Source organism: Ambystoma mexicanum, chromosome 7q (genome assembly GCF_040938575.1).
Source record: "Ambystoma mexicanum isolate Mex_15411 chromosome 7q, UKY_AmexF1_1, whole genome shotgun sequence".
NCBI lineage: Eukaryota > Metazoa > Chordata > Amphibia > Caudata > Ambystomatidae > Ambystoma > Ambystoma mexicanum.
Window position 1 is genome coordinate 1,035,608,610 of NC_090941.1, and position 14,446 is coordinate 1,035,623,055.

The following is a 14,446-nucleotide window of genomic DNA, read 5'->3' on the forward strand; positions in this document are numbered from 1 at the left end:
TTCTTTACCAACGACGGGAGGCCAAGAGAAAGATGGTCCTTGCGGTACAGTTGCTAGATAACATCTGGGACGAAGGGCTGGCTATCCTGAAGAAGCCTTCCACGACACCCGCCAAAAGGGACGGGTACGAGAAGAAGTACCGGGTCCCCGACGCCGCCCCCTTGTGCCTCAGACCCCAGCCTACGCTGGATTCGGTCGTCTCGGCAGCGGCCAAGAAGAAGGCGACGGGTGCAGCGGCTTCAACTTTCACTTCCCCACCGGACAGCGAGGGCAAGAAGTTGGACTCCCTGGGACGATGAGTCATCTCGGCGGCGACTACGATTAAGACGGCCAATGCCTTGGGGATTGTGGCCCGTTAGAACAGGGAGCTCTGGTTCAAGATAGCTCCCCTGCTAGACTTCCTACCGGACAACAAGATGGCGGAGGCCCTACAGATTCTGCAGGAAGGTGAGGTGGCGTCGGATCACGCCATAACGGTGGCAACGGACATTGCTGATGCTGGATTTCGCCAGCTGGGCAACGGGGTTTGCCTTCGACGACTAGGGTGGCTCAGGGCTACGGACTTTCGCCAGGACGTTCAGACCAGAGTGTTGGATATGCCGATCGACGGTAACAACCTGTTTGGGAAGACGGTGGAGGAGTCCCTTCAGGCCATCCAGACCGACACCAAGAGACGGCCCGAGCCCTAGGAGTCCTTCAGCAACGGCAGCCCTTTTGGAGCTCCGGAGGCAGACAGGGAGACTCCAAGGGATCCAGCGGTGGCTCTTCTACGTACCACCAGGCAGCCCGTTCCTCGTCCCAGGAGGCCTACAGAGGTCGTGGCCAGCAAGGAGGGCCTCGCCGCCGCTGTCGTCAAGGAGGCTGAGGCGGCAAGGCCTCTTCCAAGCAGGACTGAACCGGCCGTAGTGTCCGGCCCCCACTGAGGCACCCCGTTGGGAGGCCGGCTGATGAAGTTTGTCAGCGTGTGTGAGTCCATCTCCACCGACCGTTGGGTGCTGGACACCCTGGCCCGCGGACACTCGCTAGAATTTCAAGTGTCCTCGCATTCCTCCCTTGGCCAGGAAGGAGAATCGCGTCCCTCAACTGCTGTTGGAGGTAAGGACGATGCTCTAGAAAGGTGCCATCAAGCTCGTCCCCAAGAGGCTCCGGAGTATACTCAAGGTACTTCCTCGTCAGAAAGAAGACAGGCGGTTGGCGCCCCATCCTGGACCTGCGTTGGTTAAACAAGAACATAAAGGCACAGAAATTCAGGATGGTCACCCTCCAGCACGTGCTGGGACAGCTGGAGGAGGGCAACTTCCTATCGTCGTTGGACCTGGAGGATGCTTACTTCCACATCCCCATTCTAAAAGGACACAAAGTTCCTCAGATTCGTGTTCCAGGGGCGTCGCTACCAATTCAGAGCCCTGCCATTCGGATTAAAGTCAAGTGCCTCGCACCAGTGGCGGCGCGGCTGCGCCTGCGCCTGCGCCTGCAAGGGATCCACGTCTACCCCTACCTGGACGACTGGCTATCCGGGCAAGGTCGAGAGAACTCACCGTCGAACACACGGCGAGGACCGTCCGCCTGCTCACGGAACCTGGATTCGCCATCAACTACCCCAAATCGCACCTGGTTCTGTCGCAGGTGGCACTGTTTCTGGGAGTGAAGCGCGATACAGTGAGACGATTGGCATCTCTGTCGGAAGAAAGGATGAAGGCCATTTTGGGCAAGGTGCAGCGCCTGTTTGCCACAGATGTGACCAGGGTGAGGTCCATCAAGTCCCTCTTCGGGATGATGTCCTTGTGCCCCTTTGCAGACTTCGATGCGTCCGCTACAAGAGTTCCTCGACGCCCGCTGGTGTCAAGCGGCGGGCAGCTTCGAAGACAGGATCCCGCTCGACCAGGAGTTCTGTCGGGCGATTCTATGGTGGGGGTACCCGTGCGCACCTCACGGCAGGCATGGACTTTCAGACCCTGGCGTGGCAGGAGACGGTGACGGTGGACTACTCCCTGGAGGGATGGGGGGGCCCACACCAGAGATCTCCACGCAAGAGGCCTATGGCTCCCGGAGGAGAGGTCTCTCCACATCAACATCTTGGAGCTACGAGCCGTGTTCTGGGCGCTCAAATCGTTCCTTCCGTCCCTCAAGGACAAATTGGTGAGGATCTTCACCGACAACACCACCACGATGTTCTACATCCGGAAGCAGGGAGGCACCAGATTCCCCAGCCCTATCCAAGGAGGCCCAGGATCTGTGGCACTGGGCTGTCGCCCAGGGGATGTTTCTGGTTCCCTTCCACCTGGCAGGAATAAAATAAACATCGCCGACTCGCTGAGCAGGGAGCTGCGCTCGTGCCACGAGTGGGAACGACAGGACCAGGTGGATCGGCTCTTTCAACGATGGGGCAAACCCCAGATCGACCTGTTTGCGACTTTCGCACAGCCGAGGAGCATGGGTGGTGCTTTCTCGTTCCCTTGGGACTGCCTGTTCCTGTACACGTTTTGCTGTTGCTGCTCGGTCTCATCAACCAGCTCAAGAGGTCCAGGATGATCCTCGTTGCACCGGCGTGGCTGAGACAGATCTGGTTCCCGGACCTTCTGGACTTGTCAGCGTCCCCACATATAAAGCTGACGACGGACGCGGATCTTCTCTCCAGAGAAGGAGGCACCATTCTCCATCACGACCCAGAGTTGCTGAACTTGCATGCTTGGCTCCTGCAGCACTAGAGTTTGGATGATAAGATATCCCGGCTGACTGCAGAGAGTTTCTTGCAAAAGCCAGGGCGTCCTCAACTATCAAATGCTATGGACATAAGTGGAAGAGGTTCTCTGTCTGGTGCTGTGCGCAGATTAACCCTCTGCGGATTACGGCCCCTCAAGTATTGCCGTAACTACTGTCGCTGGCCAAAGCTGGACTGGCTCACGCCTCCAAGATGCATCTGGCTGCCATCTCCCGATACACCAGAACTACAGGACGGGCGTCCTTGTGGTCTCTTCGTCTGGTGAAGGAATTTATGAAGGGACTATTCCGATCGTTCCCGCCGGTGAAGGCCCCTGCCCCGGCGTGGGAGCTCAACGTGGTGCTGACCAGGCTCATGGGAGCCCCATTTGAGCCGATGCATTCGGCGCCGTTGAAGTTCCTGTCATGGAAGACGGCATTTCTTGTGGCCATCACCTCCGCATGACAAGTGGGAGAGATCCAGGCCCTATCTTGCAAGCCCCCGTACTCGACTTTTCACGACACGAGGGTGGTGCTGAGGACACACCCCTCCTTTATGCCCAAGGTGCCGTCGGACTTCCACCTCAACGAGCCCTTGGTGTTGCCAGTTTTCTTCCCATCGCCTTCGTCGCAGGCCGAGAGGACTCTGCACTTGCTGGACTTAGCTAGAGCGCTGAAGTTCTATGTGGACCGCACGAAGAGTTTTCGGAAGGCATCACAGCTGTTTGTGAACTTTGGACCTGTGAATCAAGGGAAGGCTCTCGCGAATGCTTCCATTTTCAGATGGCTCTCCGGCTGCATCATGCACTGTCACCGGTTGGCAAACCGACCGCTGCCCGGCCGTCCGAGAGCCCATTCGACCAGAGCGATCGCTGCTACCACGGCGTTCCTGTCTGGTGTGCCCCTGCTGGACATCTTCAGGGCTGCTATGTGGAGGTCGACGCACACCTTCACAAGATTATACCGCCTCGATTCGGACTCCAGGGAGCAGTCCAGGGTCGGCCAAGCAGTGCTGCGCGACCTGTTCGCTTAAGGTGAGCCTGGTGAGGAGGTAAGAGATGCTTAATGTTGAGTTGTTGTATTGCTTAATGTTGAGCCTGTTGCCACCTCCCGTGGTTGTGCATGTGTATACTGCTATGTATTTTTTTTTTTTTTTTTTTAACTGTTTATTTTTGAACAAGGCAGGATGACAAATACACAACCACTTGCAACATCGTAAAAGCATTTTAAGCATGTTAACCCCCCAGACCCTTTCCTGTACCCCTTCTCCCCCCCCCCCCAGGTCCGGGCACCCCCCCCCCCCCCCCCTCCGGGGCCGTCGGTCCTATACCCCGGCCAGTATGTGTCCCTTTCGGGGTTTTCTTGGTCTTTCAGGGTCCAGCGAGCATTAATGGGTTTATAGGTCAGGGCTGGGAATCGCTGGTCAGATTCCAGAACTGCGGCCCAGATGTTCTGAAATCTGTGTAGGGCACCCGCCTTTGCCGCCGTTACCTTTTCTGCCACCAGTATGTCCCAAAGTTTCGTCAACCACTGGGCCTTCTGGGGCCTTCCAGGCGCGGGCCAGGGTGGTTTTCCCGGCTAGCAGGCACTGGGTCAGTAACTTCGCTCGATTGCCAACCCGTGGGTAGATCGCTGGGATCGGAGCACCCTGCAGGACGGGCTCCGGCTCCAGCGGGATTGCTGATCCAGTGATTTGCGCAATGGTCTCTAGGCAGGTCTTCCAGAATTGCTGAATCCGTGGACATATCCACCACATGTGGAAAAAAAAGCCTGGGAGGCCGCACCCTCTCCAGCAGAGATAGTCCACTTGGGGATTCATATGATGAAGTCTGAGGGGCGGGTAATACCACCGTAGCATGATTTTATAGGCGCTTTCCCTGTTTGTGATGCAGGTGGGTGAGGTGTGCGTCCGGGTCCAGATGTCCACCCATGTCCTGTCTTCTATCGGGTGACCCAAGTCCGCTTCCCATTGGGCCATGCAACGCGTTCTTGTGCTCAGGAAGTCCCCTAAGAATCGCCTGTATTGGGTAGATATCTTCCAGCTGGCCGGGAGGTCCCTGAGTGTCAGTTCCAGGGCAGTGGGGAGGGGGGGGGGGCGGCGTTGCTGCCTGCAGAGTTTGGGGGTGTGTGCACCAGTGACGCAGTTGAATATAAGTGTATCTGTCTCTTTCCTGGAGTTGGAATTTTTCTTTACATTGCTCGAATGTCGGGGGTGCCCCCTCCCTGTATAGCTGGTCTATGGTTTCAAGGCCGCCGTTTATCCAGTTTTGGAAGTTGTGGGGGCTTGTGCCAGGCGAGAAGGCCGGGTTAAAGAAGACCGGGGATTGAGGGCTCAGGCCTCTCGGGACCCCCTTCCGTTTTAGCGCCCAATCCCAGGACTTTAGGGTGTGATTAGTTGCCAGGAGAAGGTCTCACCAGTGTGTCGGGAGAGGGGGTGGGATGTGTGGCAAGAATCGAAGTGGTAGTGGTGTCCGTGACTGTTCCAGCTCCACCCATCTGGGGCGGTTTGTGATTGTCTGCCATGTGTGGATTTGCGCTAATTGGGCTTCCACCCTGTAAGCCTGGGACTCCCAGACCTCCCAATTTGGAACCCCAATAGTGTTTTTAGGAGGATTCTCGCCTTCTTACCTCTCCAGATAAATTTCAACATCTTCCTCTGTAGGTTGCAAAGGGCTGGAGCGGGGATCGCCACTGGGAGGCGCAGGCGTAAAGGAATCTTGGGAGGAGGTTCATCTTGCACGCTGTTATGTGCCCTAGCAGCGAGATCTCCTGTGTCGTCCATCGTTTCAGGTCACCTTCCAGATCCCCGAACAGCCGGGGAAAGTTTGCCTTGTATGTGTCTTTCGGGTCCGCTGGGATATTGACCCCCACATAAGGGATCACCCTTTCTTCCCACGTGGTTGGGCACATCTTAGCCAGTGGTTCCTGTTCTCCCGGGGTGAGGCCGATGCTTAAGGCCGTAGAGTTAGCAAAGTTTACCGAAAAGCCGGAAACCTCGCCATAGCTGTCTCTTCTAGCACGTGGCGGAGGGATGAGCTGGCTTCTTAAAGCATGAGTAAGACATCCTCGGCATACAGAGTGATTTTTATTTTGCGAGGGGCCAATCCTCGGGCCTTTGATCTGGTTGTTGAGTCTGATTCTTTGGGAAAAGGGCTCCATGGTCAGGGCGAACAGCAGCGGGGACAATGGACAGCCCTGTCTAGTCCCACAGGTCAGGGGGGGAAAAGGGGCTGAGTGGTGTCCATTGATTCTTAGGAGCGTTTTCGGGCCAGTGTAGTTCGCTAGTACCATTGATTGGAATGTTGCCCCAAAGCTGAAGAGCCCCCAAGGTGTTTTTTATAAACGACCAATCCACCCTGTCGAAGGCCTTGGTCGCATCTAGGGCCATTAGGACCAACTTCTGGTAGTTCCGGGTAGTAAGGTCCACCAGGTTGAGAGTCCTCCGGATGTTGTCTTTTGCCGCCCGATGTATGATGAAGCCTGTCTGGTCTGGCTGAATGATCCCTGGTAGGATGGGTCCCAGGCGGTTCGCCAAAATTTTAGAGTATAGGTTCGCATCAATGTTCAATAAAGCAATCGGCCTGTATGAGGCTAAGTCTCGAGGCCTTTCCCAGGTTTGGGCAGGAGGATGGTGGTCGACTCCTGCATCGAGGGCGTCGCAGATCCTGTCTCTCTGAAGGAGTTAAAAAGTGTGACCAGGTGGGGAACCAGTTGGGGCCTAAATAGTTTATAGAACCTTGCTGAGAATCCATCTGGGCTCGGGGCTCGTGGTTTAAATGACTTGATGGCCTCCTCAATCTCCTCCTCTGTGATGGGCGCCTCCAGCGCCTCCCTTTCGGTGTCAGAAAGCCGCAGTAGCGCTGCTTTACGGAGGTATTCCATTTTTTGCGGTTGGTTACATGGATTGGCCGTCATGATCTTGGTGAAGAAGTCCATCGCTAGCTGTTGCTTTTTGGGTTCCGAGAATTGGGTGACTCCTTTGGGGTCACGTAGGCTGTAATAAAGTTGGTCTATCTTAGTTTGGCCACCAAGATTTTATTTGCCTTATTCTTCGCGCAATACGATTGTTTAGCTCCAGCCATGAGTAGGGCGGTCTGTTCTGCATAATGGGCCTCTAATTTCTTTCTGGCTCTGTTCAAGGCTTTCTGTGTCTTAGGGGACCAACCTTTCTTCTTGTGGTTCTCTTCTGCGGCCTTCAGTTCATCTTCCAAGGCTGTCTGAGTGAGTGTGTCGCCTATTTCTATGGTAGGCTGCTCCCTGGGCGATCAGGGTACCTCTGACTGCTTTCATTGCATCCCAGGTGTTCCCCACTGAGGTATCGGATGCTGGGTTTTCTTCAAAGAAGCTCTTGATAGCTTTCGCGATCTTGTCCCTTGTAGCCATCTCATTGAAGATGGGGTCGTATAACGTCCATCTGCGTGGGCTGTCAGATTTTGGGTTCTGCGCCCGGATTTCCAGGATCACTGGGGGCATGATCTGATGGGGCTCTCGTGCAGATGGCCACCTCCTTGACGAAGGCTAGAGTCTGGGGGGGAGGTTAAGAGGAGGTCAATCCTCGAAGGTTCTATGGACGCCTGAATGAAAGAAGTTTTTTTCGGTGGGGTGAAGGACCCGCCAAGTGTCTACAACCTCCAGTGAAAGGAACATCTTGAGGAGGCTCAGTGCCTGGGTGAAGTCGCTTGAGGTCGGGGGGGTGCGATTTGTCCTTTATGGGGTCAGGAACGCTGTTGAAGTCTCCTCTGATTGTCTGGCCTTCAATAAATGATGAGAGGGAGGTACTCAGTGAGTCGTAAAAATGTGACTGCCTGGTGTTGGGGGCGTAAACAGAGGAAGGTGTATAGGTCTCCTAGCAGAAGGCATTTGACCGCTATGAAACGGCCTTTTGAACAGGCTTTTGTTTCCAAAATCTGTGGGTTCAGGTCCTTCTGGAAGAGGATCGCAGTGCCCCCTTTTTAAAGGCCTCCCTGAGGCGAAGAATTGGCAGGGGAATGATCGGGAGCGGAGCCGTCCGGTGTCCGCCTGTAGTAAGTGCTTCTCCTGAAGCATGGCTATTGCCGCCTCTTCATCCTGAAGTTTGAGCAGAATTGTTTTCCGTTTGGCAGGTGAGTTCAGCCCATTGACGTTTAAGGAGAGGAGTCTCAGGATCTGGTTGTCTGCCAACCTGTCATGTTCCGTGAGTTGAGCGGACGGAGAGGGGGGGGAGAGCCGGGCGGAGGTGGGTGGGTCAACGTGAGCTTTAGATGTGTCATCCTGCACTTGAGTTTTTAACATGTGCCCCCAACGGGAGGGGGGGGGGCGTAACCTTAATTAACGGGTGGGCCGACATTGTGTGCGGACGCACCCTTGGCCAACTGGGCTGATGGAGAAGTCAAGGTGTAAAGAATCGTGGGTTTCCAAAGATATGCTGTTGGAACTATCCCTGGGGTGGGTATGGACAGTGGGTGTGTCCTGCCGTCTAAGAGCTCTATTTATTCAGGGATGAGCTGACGGTTCTGTAGTGAGTGAGGGCGAACCGGCCGAGGGGCGAGGTCAGTGTGGCCCAGATTTCTGAAGTGCACATCGCCCCTAGTTATCTCCTCCTGTGGTTCCGCTGAATCTTCGACCAAGAGGACCGCCTGGGCTTTGGGAGTGGGGGTGGTTCAGAGTCCCCCGCCTTTTCCGGATTCGGTGAGGTCTCTCTGGGTGAGGTTGGCTGCATGATTGAGTTTGTGTCCTCCAAATGAGTGATTCGTCGGACAGTGCCTCTGTATGAGAATTGTAGCCCCGTTGGGAACAACCACCTGTACCGCACCTGTTGGTCTTGGAGGAAGAGTGTTGGGGCGGAGCGCCCTCCGTTTTTGTAGAGTGAGCAGCGAAAGGTCCTGGTAAATCTGAAGAGGGGAGCCCTGGAACGAGAGGGAGTCTCCCGTACGGCTAATCGCTGAGATGGCCTCCTTAGTTGTAAATAAATGAACCCTGGTGATCACATCTGGGGGAGGGTCCGAGTCCACTCGCAGGCGGTGGGATTTGTCTAGATCTGGTAGCAGAGCTTGAAAGAAATCCCCTATGTATTCCGTTAACTTGTTGTCGGGGACAGAGGATGGGACCCCTTGGATCCGGAGATTATTTCGACGCGCCCTATTTTCAAGGTCCTCCTGTTTAAACTCCATAATCTCATATTTATCTTGCAGGGCGTTGATGGATTGCTGGATTTCTCCAAGGGAGGCGGTGTGGGCTTGTGTCCGATATTCAACCTCCCCCAGCCGTTGTTCAACCTCTGTTACCCTCTGGTCTGTCTGCTCTACTTTGGAGGGGAGTTCCGCTAGGCAAGATCGAAATTCAGCCTTAATGTCCGCCATAAAGGCTACCAGATCCCCTCTAGTGGCAAGAGCGTCTTTTTCCTCCGGCTGTTTCTGTGGGGTCAATTTGAGAGGGTCCTGTTTCTTGCCTTTGTCCGCCCCCGCAAACATAGTGGGGATGTCCGCGGGTTTGCCGGCTTTCGTTTGCCTGGACATGGTGGTTGTGCGGAGGGGTCGTGTTGGGGAGGCTCCGGCGGCCACCAGGGTGCCCCAAGAGTAACGGAGGGCTCGTAGGTGAACTCTCCTGGTGGACTCCCCCCCCCCCCCCCCCCGGGCCAGGACTTGGGACTTCTTGAGTATTGACGGCCTGGTTGGTTAAGTGTGTCCAGTGTAGGCTATCGTGAGGCGATTTGCGTGGGGGCGGGGCACTAGAGGTCCGTTGCTTTGAGTGCTGTATGCGTGCCGGGGCGCCCCAGGAGGAATGTGGGGGGGTGAGGGTTTGTATCTAAATGGGGCTTAGCTGGAAGTCCTTCACTGGGAAGGGTCTGCACTCTTTGCGTGGGGAGCGTAGGCTGTGTTCCGGAGGTTCTGGGCTGTGCCCCTGCGCTGCTTAAGGGGCCGAGGGCAATCCCTAAGTTCGGTCTGGGCCTGTGGCCTGTGGCCGACGGATACTGCTGGGGAAGGTCCCGTTGCCGCTCGGCTCTGACGACTGGGTTCCGAGGGTGAGAGGGCCCCTGCTGGCTGCGCAGGTATAGCTGTAGCCGTGGTTCTCACCAGGGTCGCGATCGGCTCTGCCTCCTTCTGGGCCCCGGGTGGGTTCCGTATGTGGGATCGCAGCTGTTTGCGCTGTCGGCTGTCAGTGTGCCTCTCTTCTTCGTCCTCTGCCAGCTTCTCTCGTCTCGGCCCGTTCCGCTCGTTGGGGTTAGCAGGCGACCGCCATCTTGTTTTCCTAGGAGGACGCTGGGTGCTGGGTTTGAGAGGCAAATTTAGGCATAGCGCGCGCTAGTTAGCAGGTCATCCTCGACCTCGGCGTGCTTCAGAGGTTCCGGTCACCAAAGATGGTACTGGCGAACACAGAGCTTTGCTGGAACCGCATGATAATCGCGGCGGGTTCTCCGTGGGAGGCTTCAAGGGAGCAACCGCATCAGTGGCGCTCCAAGCCACGCCCCCACTGCTATGTATTCTTATATTCATGAGCATTTGAATCCATGCCAGACCGCATGCTGGAGAAGGAACAAGTTACTTACTTGTAACTGTTGTTCTCCAGCATGGGTCTGGCATGGATTCACATGCAAACCCTCCCTCCTTCCCCTCTGTGGCTCTTCACTTGGTCATACTGCCACTTTACGTGCTATCAAATCTGAGGATGGCTGCCAGGGTAGGGGCTTAGGGAGAGGGCAGTCATTGGCTGGGGGCAGTATGACCCAGAGATCAGTGATTCGTTTCTGATCTGTCTTTCTTAGTAGTAACCAAACTGATACTGATTTTTTTCTTTACTGAGGATTCCCAGCCTGACGACGGGGAATATTCATGAGCATGTGAATCCATGCCAGACCCATGCTGGAGAACAGTTACAGGTAAGTAACTTGTTCCATATTATGGAATGAATTGATCTTGGGTGTTTGTGGTGAACTGTAATCTGGATAAGTGATTTGTTCTTGTATATTAGTGTGATCAACAATTTCTTATTCATATGTCGAGTTGTCTGACAGTTTGTGTTTGGGGGGGGGGGAATATGTGTCCGCCCCCGTACCCCTTTCCTTGACAGTTTACCCTGATCCTTCGTGACCAGACCACTATCTGCCTTATTTGAGAAGTCTTAATCCAGTGGAGCCTTCAATGTCTAAACTTGATATGGAAACTGTTGGTGTACTTGAAGTTATGGTCAACCTTTGCCAGCAGGTCTACAAGAACGCCTGTGGGACCTTATGCTGTGCTAGGTGGATGTCTTTATTTGCACCTACAGTGCAAATATCCCTGGCTCTAATGGGTCTGCACCTCTGGTTTGAGAGTCTATATGCAGCCTTGTTTCCTGATGAATCTAGGTGCTAGAGTTTTTCTTGACAGGATATCGATTAGGCGTCATTCCCTCCTTTGGATGTTTAACCTCACCTATTGCCTTCCCATTGCGTCTTGTTTAAGCATGATTGATTTCATCTCTCTATACGTGGAGCTGGAACCCTTACTTATATATTTGGTACGATGGGCGTAGTCTACCTCAAACACATTAAGAAATCGTTCCCAAAGATGAGTAAGCAGTTTCACATGCAACTTCTCTACAGCTTAGCGTCTTTCATTAGATTTGTTGTGTTCAAAGATCAGTTTTCTGAAAATGTGATCATGGCAGCAGATATATTTTTCGAAATTCCCTGCCCAGCCAAATGAAGAGTTGAAGGCCTGGATGTGTGTCCGTGTGTATAGGGAAGGGAGAGGAGGAGAGAAGGAAGTACATCTGTAGCATGCTTGCTCTTTTGTGTTGCTGGAGAGCTAATACCCGTCTCTATGGGACTCGGTGCAAAAGTCTGAGGACTTCCTGCAGATAAAATACAGACTGTTAAAGATATTGAAGGGAGGATACTTAAGGTAATATGGCTGTTCCATCTATTAACCGTCTATGTAATGTGGTGACCTGCCATGCTGAAGCACAACAGAAGTGCCATAATCTGTGAACTCTGGAACATTTGAATGTTGAAGTGGTTACTTACTATTGTTGGGGAAGAAGATAACAAAGCCTTCCTTTCAGCCATCTGTCAAGAGAGGCTGCTTTCAGAAGTTTATCTTATGCCCACCAATTCAGTGAGGACCTCCTTAATACCGACATAGAATGCACTAACAACAAACTGGGCACAGAATATAAAGCGTCTCAAACTGAAAAATGGTTGTTACAAAACTGTGATTCGTTGTCCAAAGCAAGAAAAGGGGGTGGGGGGATATCTTACTCTCTTTAGTATAGCTGCTGTGTTCTCTAGTGTGTGGGAGCCAAATGGCGCTGTGATACCTTTCTTGTAAATAGATCACGCGATTGCCAAGAAAAAGCTACTTGGTGGCTGCGTAAATAAGCAAAGAATAAACTACTCAGTGGCCACGTTAAGGTCCACAAATAAGGATTCCTTTCTCCCTCCTGCATGCGTAACGCCTAGAGGGGTAATGCCATATATCTTCATAGAATCATGGCCGGGGAGCAGTCTAGTGTCTCTGGGCCCATTAATTGTGTTAGCAAAGTAACTAATGTGTGAAAGGTTGTTTTGCATTGGTAAAAGATGACATAATGCAGACTAACGTTCTTCTAGTATGTTCATAGTACACAACATTTCAGTATAGAATTTACGCATTTACCATCAATAGTATGGAACAAGGGGGTTCATCTAGGCATTTGTAAAGATAACAAGTTTCAAGGCGATGGGTGCCAGTTATAGTAACCCATCAGGAGAGTGCAGCACCAGGATGATGACCATGTAGTACCTTATGTGACGACATGCTACTCAATATTCTCATTGAGGCCTCTTTTATGGCTTTGGGGTCAAAAAGGTTTTGTTTGGCATCCTGTGGTTTGCTTTTCACTTTTTTCAAATTGATCCCTTCAAAATCGGTAAAGGCATGTCTCTGCTCCACAAAATGTTTTACCAAAGGTTCCAATTCAATTTTATTTTTGAGGCAACTCCTTCTCATCTTGCACTTTGTTAGTCTTCCCAATGTACATGCAGTGACGGGTGCAAGTGATCATGTAGATGACATTTTCCGTTACAGTTAGTATGATGTTTCTCGTTGCAGGCCCAAATTTACAGATAGATCCTTCTTGGTTTTTGAACACATGATGCAATTCCCACAAGGGTGATTGCCTACTACTTGGGGCATACCCCACAGGGTACGTTGTGACTGGTTGTGTCTTATCTTTTCTGTTATTTTTCCGAATGATTGTGCGTATTTTGGTTCTTTGCTTTAACCAAACCAATGGGGACTGCGTGCTCCATAACCTACTTTCAATTTTTCTTGATAATGCTTTTTTTTTACCTTGTATGATAAGGTGCTAACAAATACTAACGGGGTTTCTTGTTTGTCATTGCCAAACCCAGTCTTTGTTTCAAAAAGTGCCTCTATTGTTGTTGAATGCTCGTTTGGCTGTTTGTTTCACATGTTTACAGGGGTAAAACCAGGAGATCAGTTTGTTGATTTAATATATTCACTCCCTCCTCATAGGATTCCCTGCTACTACTGTTGCGTTTTAAATGCATAAATTGGCCAAAGGGTAAGTTGTCTCTGCTGTGGCAGGCATAGTGGCTGGCGTAGTGCAATGAGGCATTTTTGGCCATGACTTTTACATAGGGTCTCACTAGTAAATGTCCTTGTTTCTGGTAGATGGTCACATATAGATAATTAACTTCGATATCATGATGGCCGTGAATTTCAAATATCTTATTTTGGCTGTTGAACCATTGTAGAACATTAGCTTAATCTATACTTTCAGTCCATCCCACAAACACATCATCAATATATCTTAACAACTTGATTAGTTTGTCTTTATAGGGATTGAGCTCTGAGCCCACCACTGTCTGCTCGAACATGTCCACATACAAATTTGCTAGGTTGGGGGCCATGGCTACTCCCATGGCAGTACCTTCGATTTGGACATAGAACTGACCCATACATTGGAAAAAATTGTCAAGGCTAGCTCTGTACACCACAGAATAAATGAATTGCTCACTGGATGATCATCTCTTTTGAGTCGGGTTTCTTCCACTACTTCAAAGGTGGCCCTTTGAGGGATGTTACTGTATTATGACTGAATGTTTATCCCCACAGGACCACTCAATAATTCAAGGACAAATGGGCATAGAAAATGTACTCCTGGATAGGAGAGGAGGTTCAGTACTAGTTCAGTTGCGCAGGCTCTGAAATGGTGGCATTGTGAGGAAAATATTTAACAAGCAGTGCTGGTTTTAAAGTAAATGCCCTTTTGTGTGCTGGGGAGGCCATCTGGAAACATTACCAAATCAACATACTGGAGCTTTGCGCTGTGCTTTTAGCCCTCAAACCTTTGTACTGTGGAACACTGATGGTAATGTATTAAGCCTGCAAGGCGGAATGAAATCGAAGACCCTTTTAAGAGAGGTTTAAATGGTTTGGACCTGGCAGCTAATGCAGATCTGACCAGAACTGCTGTGCACCTTTTGAGTGTTATGATGGTCATGCAGCGATCCTGTGACTGGCGTATGACTGATGTGAGAAACCGGAGTATGTTCTTGCATCTACTTCCCTTGGAGCTGCTGCGTAAGTGGCCAGGGAAAGGCCATCGCTTTTGGATCCTGACCCTGGGGGTGGCGAAGCGATAGGAGGATCAACTGGGTGGAGGGTTCTTGGCAAAGGGTAATGAAATGTCTGACAAGACATGGTATTCTTCCCCCCTACCCCCTTCCATTCTGTGATGAATCCCTTGTCCCAGAAGCCATGATGGGGATATTGTTACCCCA